The 12,239-nt window shown below is 47.0% G+C and overlaps 1 protein-coding gene across 4 annotated transcripts in view; it reads right to left on the bottom strand.

Moving 5' to 3' along the window:
• Positions 1–11,024, bottom strand: part of WDFY3 (WD repeat and FYVE domain containing 3) — a 196,540-nt gene extending 185,516 nt beyond the window's left edge. For all 4 annotated transcript variants that reach the window (XM_083367552.1, XM_083367553.1, XM_083367554.1 and 1 more), the window contains exon 1: positions 10,551–11,024. The gene's annotated coding sequence lies outside the window, so the exon portion shown is untranslated. The remainder of the gene's footprint in view (positions 1–10,550) is intronic.
• Between the last annotated feature and the right edge of the window lie 1,215 nt (positions 11,025–12,239).

The following is a 12,239-nucleotide window of genomic DNA, read 5'->3' as shown; positions in this document are numbered from 1 at the left end:
GGCTAAAGTTAGAATTAAGAAATTAGATGATGGGATTTATCAGAAGGAATATCTAAAGATTAAACACTTGTTTGAATATGGTTAAAAGAAACAGAAAAATTCTGGATATAAATGTATTTTAGTTTAAGAGGGATAGGACCCTTAAGTAACAGTATTTTTTTCTTTTTTTATGATATGAGAAATATAAAAATGTTGGGATGGTTTATATGAGGGAAATTTATTTATTTATTTATTTATTTGTTTTTATAAACCGCCCTTCTCCCGAGGGACTCGGGGCGGTGTACAGAATAAGGTAGGCATACAGAATGAACAATAGTGAAAAAAAACAATAGTAAAATACAAACTGGGACCCCAATTAGAGCTATCAGGCCAGGCCGGACTGCTGGAACAGGTAAGTTTTTAAGTCGCGCCGGAAGGTGCGGAGGTCGGGGGCCATCCGGATTTCGGTTGGTAAGCTGTTCCAGAGGGCTGGCGCCCCCACTGAGAATGCCCTCCCCCTGGGGGCCACCAGCCGACATTCCTTGAGCGGTGGCACCCTGAGGAGGCCCTCTCTGTGGGAGCGCACAGGACGGTGGGGTGCTGACATTGGCAGAAGGTGCTCCCGTAGGTAGTCCGGACCCATGCCATGTAGGGCTTTGTATGTCATTGTTAGCACCTTGAACTTCACACGGAAGGCAACTGGAAGCCAGTGCAGCGCACGGAGGAGAGGTGTGATATGGGAGTATCGGGAGGCTCCCAAGAGTGTCCGTGCCGCTGCACTTTGCACCAGTTGAAGCTTCCGAGTGGATCTCAAGGGCAGCCCCATGTAGAGAGCGTTACAGTAGTCTAGGCGAGAGGTCACAAGAGCATGGGTGACTGTACGTAAGGCATCCAGGTCCAGATAAGGCCGTAATTGGCGAACTAGTCGAACCCGGGAGAAGGCCCCCTTGGTCACAGCTCCTATGTGATCTTCCAGGGAGAGCTGCGAGTCAAGGAGGACACCCAGGTTGCGGGCCCTATCAACAGGGGGTAGTAACTTGTCCCCGATGTTAAGGGATGGGATGTTCTGAGTATCCTGGCTTGCCGGTACGTACAGCCATTCAGTCTTGTCCGGGTTCAGTTGAAGCCTGTTCCTCCCCATCCATTCCCGGACCGCTTTCAGGCAGCGGGACATCACGTCGAGGGCATCACTGATGTTGTTTGGAGTTGAGATGAAAAGCTGGGTGTCATCAGCATACTGATGGTACCCTACTCCAAAGCTGCGAATGATCTCGCCCAGCGGTTTCATGTAGATGTTGACCAGGAGAGGCGAGAGGACCGACCCCTGAGGGACTCCGCAAGCGAGAGGCCTCGGGGTCGACCTCTGTCCCCCTGCCAACACCGACTGCGAGCGACCCTGGAGAAAGGAGGAGAACCAACGCAGAACCGTGCCTCCCACTCCCAGTCCCCTGAGGCGTCGCAGCAAGATACCATGGTCGATGGTATCGAAAGCCGCCGAGAGGTCTAATAAGACTAGGACAGAGGAATGGCCCCTGTCCCGGGCTCTCCAGAGATCATTTATCAGAGCGACCAATGCCGTCTCCGTGCTGTAGCCCGGCCTGAAGCCCGATTGGTACGGGTCTAGATAAACCGCTTCATCCAGGATCTGAGGGAGTTGGTGCGCCACCACGCTCTCAACAACCTTCGCAAGGAAGCGAAGATTGGAGATTGGACGAAAGTTATTCAATGAGGATGGGTCCAAGGTGGGCTTCTTGAGGAGGGGTCTCACCACCGCCTCCTTCAAGGCGGTGGGGAAGTGACCCTCACTCAGAGAAGCGGAGATGACCGCCAGGAACCAGCCTCGTGTCCCCTCTCGAGCTGCATATGCCAGCCAGGAAGGGCACGGGTCCAGTAAGCATGTGGAGGAGCTCAACCTCCTCATAATCCTGTCCACTTACTTAGGAGTCACAGGATCAAATTCCTCCCAGATGACGTCGACAAGACTGTCCATGCCTTGTTCTTCCAGCTCAGCCCAGTTGGAGTCCAGGCCGGTTCGGATCCGAGCAATTTTATCCAGCAGATATTGACCAAATTCCTCGGCTCGACCCTGCAAGGGTTCCTCCCTCACCTCTTGGTTCAGTAGGGAGCGAGTCACCCTGAACAAGGCAGCCGGGCGATTATCTGCGGATGCGATGAGGGTGGAAAAGTAGTTGGATTTTGCCACCCTTATCGCAGCGAGATAAGACCTGGTGAGGATTCTTAATCGCAATCGGTCGGATTCGGATCGACTGGATCTCCAACGGCTCTCTAGGCCCCGTCTCCGACGCTTCATCTCCCGGAGCTCCGCGGTGAACCATGGGGCTCACTGGGATCTGCGCCGGGTCAGAGGCCGCAAGGGTACAACTCGGTCCAGAGCCTCCGTGGCTGCCTTTTCCCAGGCTTCCACTAAGGCATCCGCCGAGCTGTGAGCAGGGAGTGCATGTGCGTCCCCAAGTGCTGCCTGGAACCTATCAGGATCCATTAGGCGCCTAGGGCGGTACCATCTGGTTGGCACCGCGCACCCACGGCGGGGGGTGGCAAAGGGGAAGTCTAGCCGCACGAGGTGATGATCGGTCCATGACAGGGGCATAACAGTCGTGGCACCCCCACCGTTATCATCGCGCCACCGTCCAGACAAGAACACCAAGTCTTGGGTGTGGCCTCTCTCATGAGTCGGTCCAGAAATTATTTGCGACAGGTCCATGGCCGCCATGGAAGCCATGAACTCCCGAGCCAGATCGGACGATCCTCCCAGGGACGGTAGGTTAAAGTCGCCCAAGACCATGAGTCTTGGGAATTCAACCACCAACCCTGAGAGGACATCGAGTAGCTCGGGCAGGGCTGCCGCTGCACGATTAGGTGGTAGGTATGCCAGCAGCAGGCCCAACTGCGCCCCCGGGCCGTATCTCAGTAGGAGAGACTCACACCCGACCATCTGAGGGACGGTGATCTCTCGCGGGCTAAGGGATTCCCTGATGATAACTGCCACTCCCCCGCCCCTCCCATGGGTCCGAGGCTGGTGCAGCACCTGGAAACCTGGCGGGCAGAGGTCAACCAGAGGGACACCACCCTCTTGGCCCAGCCAGGTTTCCGTGATGCAAGCCAGGTCCGCGTGCTCGCTCTCCACTAGGTCACGAACAAGGTGTGCCTTGTTAGCTACGGACCTGGCATTCAGGTAGACCAGCCTTAGCATAGGAGGCTGCACACCTTCGCTCCCGGGTCCTCCGGGGAAGTACAGAGGGTCGGAGCGTCTCACCGCTTGTACAGAGCGGAGATGACACTCCCGGTGACGATACGGCCCTCTGTTTGTGCACCTTCTGCCGTTCCCCACCATCCTGGGAATAGGATGTTCGTCAGTACGCCATTGGTTATTGTCGGCGACTGGTCCTCGTTTCTCACCATCGCGAATGGTCGTGGGCCTGGCCTGCGTTATGGTACCCGGAAGGCCTGCCTTCCCCGAGCAGCCATACTCTTTTCCCGCCCCCCTCCCTAACCCGACAAAAAACTTAACAAGAAACTTAACCAGGGGCCTCTTGTTGGTCTTGTGATGGAGGCCCCTGACCCTGCCTGGCCATCTCTCAGAGGCCCAATGGTCGGGCCCGTCATCGAGGTTAGATGTATTGAAGGCAGGACGAACCCAGGAGAGGGGGGAACTCCTGAGGGCGAGTAGATCTATGCAAGAATATTGAAGACGCATAGGGAGCATTGGGGAGCATTGGGAAGGCGGTCCCCTGGGTGGAGCATTAGAAGGAGGGTCTAGTCGGGTAGGTGGGTATCTGGACCGTCACCCAGCCACTGCCACTTGGTTGGGTGAACCCCAGAAGCAGGCCACTCCCCATCCTCTCACGATGGGTTGTGATTCTGCTTCTGGGGGTGGTCCAGGACCCACTCTGGGTGAAGCATACCCCATAGAGCTCTCACCTCTATGGGGCTGCAGGTGTAGGACAGGCCACTCTGCCACCGTGGCTTGCACCCAGGCCCATCATGTCCTGTGGGGCGAGGGAGGGCAGGGGGGTTCGGAGCTGGTGGAGGCCAGATGTTGATGGCCTCGGTGGTCTAGTCGCCGTCATCTCCAACGGTCAGCTGTATCCTGGCGTCTTTAGGGGTGTTGATCGGCACGGAGATACCGTTGGCACCTAGGGTGCGGGCCGGGGACGCCACGCCGCATCTAGTGGTGCTGCCGTCGAGGGGTTTTCGGTGAGTTGGTTGACCGGGGCCTGGAGAAGTTTAGCGCCGCTGTCAAAGGCCCCTCGGTGGTGGTCGGTCGGGTCCGCATAGCCGGTCTGCGGCATCTCCTTGATCCCAGGGAGATGCCGCCGTTGTTCAGGAGCAGGCCAGGAGATCGAAGCAGGGCAACGACTCCGGTCCTGCTCAGGGCGGTTGCTGCGGCTGTCTCTTCCACCGCCTAGCTGATCCATTTGAAATGCTTTAGATACTTAAGGGTAATTGATCTTGAGAAAATCTCAATTAATAAAATGTTCTGAATAGATTCAAAAGATTAGATGATTGGATTAAATGGAATATTTAAAGATTAAACATTTATTTGAATACAGTTAAAAAGAATAGAAAAACTCAGGATATAAATGTATCTTAGCTTAAGAGGGACATGTTTTTAAAGTAGCATACTATTTCCTTCCTTTTCTTTTTTTTAAGATATGAGAAATGCAAAATTGTTAGGATGATTTGTATGAGGAAAAAGACTTAAATATTTAAGTGTAATTAACTGATAAGAATGTTTTGAACATTGTAGGTAAAACAAATCTTAATAAGAATTTTGAAAACAGGATCTATAACAAGGTAATTAAGATAATTAATTAAAAAAGCTCTATATTGATGTGGTTGTTAATATAGAAAAATATTTATATTCAATTGTTATCTATCAAAATACTAAGAAATATACTAATTCAAGGTTGGTAAAAGAGAATATTATTGGAAGAGAAAATCAAAGAAAGCTACAATGTGGATTATGGAATTATAGAAATTCATTGTTATTGTTTTTAAATATAAAGCCAGACAATACGCTGTCTAGCAAATATTAAGGTGATTATGTTAAAAAAACACCAATAAAATATATTTTGAAAAAGAATCATTTCAAGAACATAAATGTAAAGGAATATGAATGTCTATGTTTCTCATACATTAAGTACTGATCTTCCCTTTATCTTTTCATGTTCTGATTCTGCAGCTTAGGATCACTTAAGAAGTCTTTTCAAGACCACAGAACATTGAGCAATTTTTTAAACTATGAAAAAATTATCACTTACTGCAAGGCCGGGGGAAGAGTAAAAGGAATATTAAAATAAAGCATAACATTCATTCTTTACATTTAACATGTGTAATATAAATCTTATTATGTTTTATGAGTTTGCACAGGACAACATATTTCATTGATCCCCAGTTTTGTTAAATGTTACCTGGATTTTATTTCAATGTTTGATCTTGGCTATAATAAGTGCTACAAATCCACTTTCATAAAGATATGTTAAACAAGAAAAAAGGGGGAGGGGGCTAAATGCTTTATCATATTCACTGTGAATTTTCATCCGGAAACATTCTGACTGCACCAAAAGCTTTCCTCTTCCATTTAGCAATCACAATAGCTCAAAAGGTTCAAGAACAGCCTTCTCTGTTCAATGGCACTTACCAGCAAAGTAAAGTATCCCTACAGTATCACTACCTTGTTTTTCAGCTGAAAGAAAGTCAGCCCAAGGTCTGTCAGAACAAGGAGTTGTTAAGGGTTAAATCAAAATTATAGATCAGTGCTTCTCAATCTTAAATTCAATAAACTTAAACTTATGCCAAAAAAGCCAACACAGTGCTAGGCTGCATTAAGGGATAGAATCAAGATCAAGTAAAGTACTAATACCACTTTACAATGCCTTGGTAAGGCCACACCTGGAATACTGCATCCAGTTTTGGTCACCACGATGTAAAAAAGATGTTGAGACTCTAGAAAGAGTACAGAGAAGAGCAACAAAGATGATTGGGGGACTGGAGGCTAAAACATATAGGGAACAGTTGCTGGAATTGGGTATGTGTAGTTTAATGAAGAGAAGGGCGAGGGGGGACATGATAGCAGAGTTCCAATATCTCAGGGGCTGCCACAATGAAGAGGGAGTCAAGCTATTCTCCAAAGCACCTGAAGGCAGGACAAGAAGCAACGGATGCAAACTAGTCAAGGAGAGAAGCAACCTAGAATTAAGGAGGAATTTTAACCAGTGGAACAGCTTGCCTCCAGAAGTTGTGGGTGCTCCATCACTGGAAGTTTTTAAGAAGAAACTGGCCAGCCATTTGTCTGAAATGGTATAGGGTTTTCATCATCATCATCATCATCATTATTATTATTATTATTATTATTATTATTATTATTATTATTATTATTATTATTAGAAGATGCATGGCTCGCTGGGGAATTCTGGGAGTTGAAGACCACACATCTTAAAAGTTCACAAGGTTGAGAAACACTAATACTGGCCAAAGTTCATTTCAAAAGTTCCAAGTGAATATGAGAGACCACAATTTTAAATACTCATAGCAGCACTGACTAGTAGCAGGTCCTCCAAGTTTGGATAGTAGTTTTTCACCTGAATTTGGAAACACAAAGAATTAGTTTTAGCACCTTCATCAAAAGGAGATGCCTTATTTATGGCCATGGTCCCAAGAACTGACTACAACTATTTTCCTGCTAAAACTTACAACAAGCCAATAAAGAGAACAGTAACACTGAAGTATACTAATACATTTTGTAACTACCTAACTGTATAGTTCCTTTATCTAACAATCATAGAAGTGCCTACTTCAAGTCTGATTGAATATAACATTAAATCTAATTCATTTTCAACAAAGTAGGAATATGTCATATAATAGGCACCAGAAATAATCATAATATTTTCATTAGCAAACACATTATATACAGTATTTCAATAGAGCAAGAATCCAATATATAAGAATTGTAGTATCTATCTACGACTCTTACCAGCTGGCTGAGTAATTCTGGGAGTTGAAGTCTATATATCTTAATGTTGTCAAGACTGAGAAACACTGATCTATGATGGGTTAGTAGTGTGCCTTATCTGCATCTACAGATACATGCTGATTCTGCTGCAGTTTTATATACACAAGTGCAAGGAGGGACCTCAATTTGCACATACATCTACACTGCCAATAGAAAAGTCCTATGCATCTATGACTTCCCCAACAACTCTCATCTCTGCTTTAAAAAAATAAAGTTTGCATTGTTATCTTGACTGCCTGATACATGGCATTACATGATGAGGAGAATGATAAAACAATTTTCTGTAGGCAGAAAATTCCAGCTTTAGTTCTAAGCAATTCCCAGGCCAAACAATTAAATAGTTCCAAAGGTTAGGAATAAGCCTATTCTGAAAGTCTGAGTAGTTAGATCAGTCCTTGGACTCTTAATACGGGTAGTCTTTAACTTACAACCATTTGTTTAGTGACTTTTCAAAGTTACAATGAACACTGAACAAAGTGACTTATAACTAGTTTTCTCACATAACCAATGCAGCATCTCCATGGTCATGTGATCAAAATTTGGGCACTTGGCAACAGGCATGGATTTATGACGGTTGCACTGTCCCAGGTTCGTGTGATCAGCTTTTGTAACCTTTTCAGCTGGTTTAAGAGATGTGAGGGAAGCCAGATTCATTTAATGACCGCATGATTCATTAACTGCAGTGATTCACTTAACAACCATGGGGAAAAAAAGATTAAAAAATGGGGCAAAATTCACTTAATTGCCTTGCTTAGCAACAGAAAATTGGGCTTAGCTGTATTCGTACGTCGAGGACTACCTGTGTAACTTTACAGATTTATATAGATTTGACGGTGACTGAATCTCAGCCAACATTTTAGTCTGAATCATTATTGCATTACATTTTTGCAAAAAAAAACCAACCTCAAAAAAAAACCCTTAGAAAGTACTGAAATACTTGACATATAAGCAAAAAGAGCAGTATGTTTGCCTTATATTCTTACAGAATTAAATTGAAATTACACAGTGATTCTAAAATCCTCAAATATCCATTTCTCTGGTTAAGATCATGGGGAATATCAGTGAACATATGAATTTTCTTCTAATTACAATAAAATGCACCATCATTATTCTGTCCACATGTTCTCTACTGCTGCTTTTCATTACAATGTCACAACAAAATAAGTAAATATTGGTGGAAAGGAAAAAAAAGTGCCTTTCTCTCCACAGAAGGGTTTAACTGAAATGTCTGATCACACGTGAAATATTGTAATCCTATCTAAGAAGCTCTGCAGCCATGAAAGAAAGACAAGTCACAAATGTTCAAAACTCCGTTTAGTAATTTAACTTCCTTAAATAAGTTTCACGCACAGTTTACTCTTTCAATCTAATCAAGCATATTTATATTTCAATGGAAACACCATTTTCTACTGTGTTCAAAAGAAACATCTCAGAAAGTTCCTATCATACACTTTGCAGTTTGTATCTAAATGCAATTGAAGAAGAAATTTTGAAAAGTGCTGTTTTTCACAGATAATACACGGGAAGCTGTTATCTATACATTTTACACTATGCTGCATTGCAAGGTCCTGCAGGCAATTTCACTGTGCAACAGAACCCTACTTTTATGTTAACCATTAGTAAGAAACCTACTAAAGCAGGGGTCGGCAACCTTGGCTCTTTTATGACTTGTGTACTTCAGCTCCCAGAATTCCTGAGCCAGCCATGCTGACTCAGGAATTCTGGGAGTTGAAGTCCACAAGTCATAAAAGAGCCAAGGTTGCCTACCGTTGTACTAAAGCATCCCATTTTGACACTACTTGCCTATCTCAGTCCCCAGTTCAAATATTCTAGTCTTTAAAATTGGATGTATTGCCTCTTTGGAAATACCTGAAGCTTTGAAATAATTGTTTTTAAGAATGGGAACCCATTAAAACAAAGAGCAGGGATAAAAGCCAGCCATACCTACAACCCTTTCATTTGCCCTGGTTTTGTATCGGATTTTCTGACAGCTTCCTAAAGCTACTCAAAGCTGTGTAAGTGGTTGCCTATGTATAATTCAGCTTGGTAATATCTATCTCGGAGACACAGTGATAGCAGAAATCATATATAGCTGTTTTTGTTTCCTTCTATCCCTAAGAGGAGAGGTCTTCATCTTCCCCCTGCCCTCCCCCCCTCGAAAATTCAGCCTTAAAGTACCTTGCACTTGTGCCATTGCAGTTTATACACAATGAAAACATTCCCGCTAGGTTACGAAATGCACCACAAAACAAATGGACAGAACTTGCCTTACTCTATGTTTACGTTAATGGTCAAGAAGAATGTCAAATTATCTCCTATAGTTCTCAGTGGAAGCAGAAAGAGAACCCTGAAATTGAAAGCCAGATCCCTACTGACATCAAACCATTATAAAGGTTCTCTAGAGAACAGAACTAAAAGGATTATTCATCCGTGCACAACTCATTTTTTTTAAAAGCCACCTTTGTTCCTAGCAGCTAGTGACTTTCTCCTTGACAATATGCCTTCAATCCCCCCCCACACACACTTGCACCTTTTCACACCAACATATCTCCCCCACCCCATGCTATAGATCTGTCATGTAAACCACTATATAAAAACCAAAACAAGACACCTCTAATCCACTGGGATTGGCTATCTTTTGTTATTTTGCTTTCCTGCCTGGGGAAAGTATGGATTGAGCATAGAGAAAAGCTACAAACCACCTTCTCCTTTCCGGATCTAAAGCGAACCCCTAAAAACACACACACACACACACAAAAACCTACCCGAAGCCGCAAATAAACACACAAAACCGAGCATCCTTTTAGTTTTAACAAAGATAAAGGCGGCATGCAGTGAATATTTTTCCCCCCTAACCAAGATATTCACCGCAAGGGCCAGGAAGAGGAAAGCTTCCAGCAAGCATCAACCCTTCTGCACAAACCAGGATCATCTGTCCCCGAGACCCAAGCTCTGATTGATTTGGGGCTCTGCTATTTTTCACCGTTCGTGGGGAAACGGCAGGCCCCACCACCGCCCGGGCAGTTTGCAAACCGGGCGAACGAAAATAACACAGAGGCGGTGGTATTCTCATTAAAGCAAAGGGCGGTATATAAATTCAATAAAATTAAATTAAAGCAGAAGGAGGGTGGTGGGGGGGGGAGAGGAAACAACCCAAACCTTTACACGATGAATAAATCAATCAATAAATCGGGAAGCCTCGGCTCTTTTTCTTGCGGAAGATTCCCCTTCCCCTTTTCTCCTTTTCCCCTCCTCCAAGCTTAAGCACAAACCAGGCGAATAAAAACTGTTTTCCCGCAACCGGGAAGAGGAAAGCAGCGCAGCCCAAGCCAAGCGAGACTTGGCAGGGGGAAGGAGGTCAGGAAGCGGCGGTCGCCACCGCCGCCGCAGCATCTCTGGAAAGAAAGCGGAGGAAAGCTCGGAGCGCCGGCGCGGCCTAGGGAACAGGGAATGGGGGAGGAGGAGGGAAAGAGAGCGGCGGCCACCCGGCTCGCCCCACGGCCCAAGCAGCCCGGCGGCAGGAGGGAGCAGAACTCACCCGAACCGGGGTGGTGGTTGGTCTTCTCCGGCCGCGGGCAGGGGAAGCCGGCCCGGAAAGGCTGCCCTCACCGGAGGGGACTGCAGGGCTTCAGGACGGCATCCGGGGTCCGTCGGGGTGGCCCTGGAGGCAAGGCGCAGGGGAGGTAGGGAGAGGAGGAGGAGGAGGAGGAGGAGGAGGAGGGAAGGGCGACTGTCCGCCTCCCCTACGGCGCGGCTGCAGCCCAGGCGAAGGGGGCGATTTCAGGCGGAGGAGGAGGAGGAGGCGGCGGCGGCAGCGCCCCCCGCCGTCGGCTCCTCTCAGCTGGCAGCTCCCAGCTTGGCCTCATCAATCAAGGCCCGGCCTGGCCGAGCGGAGAATCCCGGGAGGTGAGAAGGCGGCGCTCTTCCCTCCGGTTCCAGCTGCTGGTGGCCATTTTAATTCCCTGCCCTGGCCGCCGCCGGTGCGCCTGCTTCCCTCCTTTCCTGTCCTCCCGCTTCCTCCTTTCCCTCCGCCGGCTCTCGGTTGCGGCTCCAACCCTCCCCGCCGCCGCCGCTGGAGGGCTCGCTTGCTCCCTCCTTCCTTTTCTGCCAGCCGCTCCCGCCCCGCAGCCTTCGGGGCCGTGGTGGAAACGGGTCCCTCGACATCCGCCGAGCAGGCGAAAGGAAGAAGAGGAGGAGGAGGAGGAGGAGGAAGAGGAGTGGGCCGCCTCTGGTGGTCTTTTCCTACCCAACCCCGGGAATTTGATTTTTTTTTTAATCCCATTTATATCCCGCCCTTCTCCGAAGACTCAGGGCGGCTCACAATCTAAGCACAAATCAAATGTGCTTAGCAATAGCCTTCATTCGATGATGTATATGCCTGCTTAATTCTGCCCCGTATCCACGATGGAGCCCAAATACCTGCTATCTTTTTTTCAACAGGAAAAAAGAAAGCGACCCCCCCCCACAGCGAGCCAAAGAAAGGGGGTGGGGAATGGTATAAGACAGGGGTCGGCAACCTCGGCTCTTTTATGACTCGTGGACTTCAACTCCCAGAATTCCTGAGCCAGCATAGCTGGCTCAGGAATTCTGGGAGTTGAAGTCCACGAGTCATAAAAGAGCCGAGGTTGCCGACCCCTGGTATAAGAGGTATTTTGTGAATTAACATCTACGCCCACCTCCTAAAACGATTCCCTCCCCGCACCACTTTCCCCCCCCCCCCAAAAAAAGGATCGAAGAACTTCGATTTAAAGAGGAAATTCTTCACCTGGCGTTGAAATTGCAATACCTTGGGGGCCGATATCCCGCTCGTTTTTTTTCTCCAGGCGAACTGTTTCAGTTGAAAAGTTTGCCCTTGAACTCCGGGAGAATATGGGGGCACTATAATACCGAGAACAGTAGGCATATAATAGGCATTTATTCTTGCCTGAAGGTCACCATTTGCATCCTGGTTTACGGGTCCTAAAAGGGTCTAAAGAGTGCATAGAATGACAATCGTACGTACAAAAGAAATTGCATGTGAGAATAATCCTCGGTGATAATTCTGTATATTCATCTGTTTAATAAAGTTGGTCTTCAGGTGAATGAGTGCATCCTAACTTTCTTGCTTGCTTGCTTTATTCCGTATTTCCCGTCTTGTGTACTTCCTTCCTTTCTCCCCCATCTCCTGGTTATACTATGCCCTCTTTGCTTATAGGATTATCTGTGTGTGGCAGGCAAATGCCCCAGT

The sequence above is a fragment of the Vipera ursinii genome (genome assembly GCF_947247035.1).
Source record: "Vipera ursinii genome assembly, chromosome: 7".
In the NCBI taxonomy this organism is placed as follows: domain Eukaryota; kingdom Metazoa; phylum Chordata; class Lepidosauria; order Squamata; family Viperidae; genus Vipera; species Vipera ursinii.
This window is presented reverse-complemented; position numbering and strand designations above follow the sequence as displayed.